The 1,098-nt window shown below is 34.5% G+C and overlaps 1 long non-coding RNA gene across 1 annotated transcript; it reads right to left on the bottom strand.

Moving 5' to 3' along the window:
* Positions 1-200: 200 nt before the first annotated feature.
* On the bottom strand, positions 201-742 carry LOC142544727 (uncharacterized). Its single transcript, XR_012820092.1, has 2 exons — positions 590-742; positions 201-506 (listed from the first exon to the last, which is right to left on the bottom strand). It is a non-coding gene; the product is annotated as an uncharacterized LOC142544727 (long non-coding RNA).
* Between the last annotated feature and the right edge of the window lie 356 nt (positions 743-1,098).

Genomic DNA, 1,098 nt, shown 5'->3' with positions numbered 1-1,098 from the left:
TCCCCCTCTTATATTATAAGACGATGATATAGATACTTTACTATCATACAATAATAAATATTCCAAATAAACGTTCATAGGATTATACCAGATAAACATTGATAGGATTTAAATGAAATTAATTTTATGCTAAAAACAAAATGGAACATGCACCGCACTCTGTTTTCAAAAATATCAAGGTCCTTTTCAAGCCGATCGAGTAAACTAAAAAACCATGTCCATTTTATTCAACACAAGAGTAGAGGTAAATTACAGTTGCCTCAATTTTAGTCAACACAACAAACCTCACAAGTAATACTTATCCTTCAAGATTCAGCCAACTCGAGGAGCACGAACAACAACATTGTGGTCGTTCACCCAAACCCAGACACGGTCACACCTGAAATCTCTGGTCACCGGAGTCCCATCCTTCAGGACTATCGCTCTCACGTGCCGGTTCTGTCTTTCCACCGTCGCCGCCGCCTCATTTCCGTCCTTCCCCACCAATTCCGGCCACGATTCCTTACCTGCCAAATATACAAACGATCGAGTTTGCATAAGTTAAATAAATTTGCAGTAAATTTAGAAGACAACAATATATGTTGCGTGCCTGGACAATCTGCCATAGCTAGCCGTCGGTCGTGTAGCTTTTTCTCTTTGTTGAATGGGGCATAAAATAGGAGTCTGCCAATTTACTTGAATGAATGCGGACACGTCGCGTCTTGTCTTTTCTTTGGTTGATTAATATTGATTTAATCGTGTCGGCCGCGTCTTATCTTTTCCTTGGTTGATTAATATTGATTTTATCCTGAAATGGGACCACCGAACGTGTTTAGATTTGTTTGGTATATGATATTATATGAATAAATAATATATTGTTTTTATTAAAATATAGCTCGGTTAGTTCAAGTTATAAAACAAAAATGTGGCAACAAGTCGATTTAGTTGAATTTAAAGTCAAACATTTGATAAATTTTAAAATATGATATTTGATAAGTAAGTTATTATCATTATAATTTTTCAATAAAATAACAAAAATACAATTATTAAAGAACACGTCTTTCTCTTTATTTATCTATACTTATTGAAGGGAAATGTTATTTTCCAAGTTAATTGATA

This window comes from Primulina tabacum, chromosome 1 (genome assembly GCF_025594145.1).
Source record: "Primulina tabacum isolate GXHZ01 chromosome 1, ASM2559414v2, whole genome shotgun sequence".
NCBI classification, from domain to species: Eukaryota; Viridiplantae; Streptophyta; class Magnoliopsida; order Lamiales; family Gesneriaceae; genus Primulina; species Primulina tabacum.
This window is presented reverse-complemented; position numbering and strand designations above follow the sequence as displayed.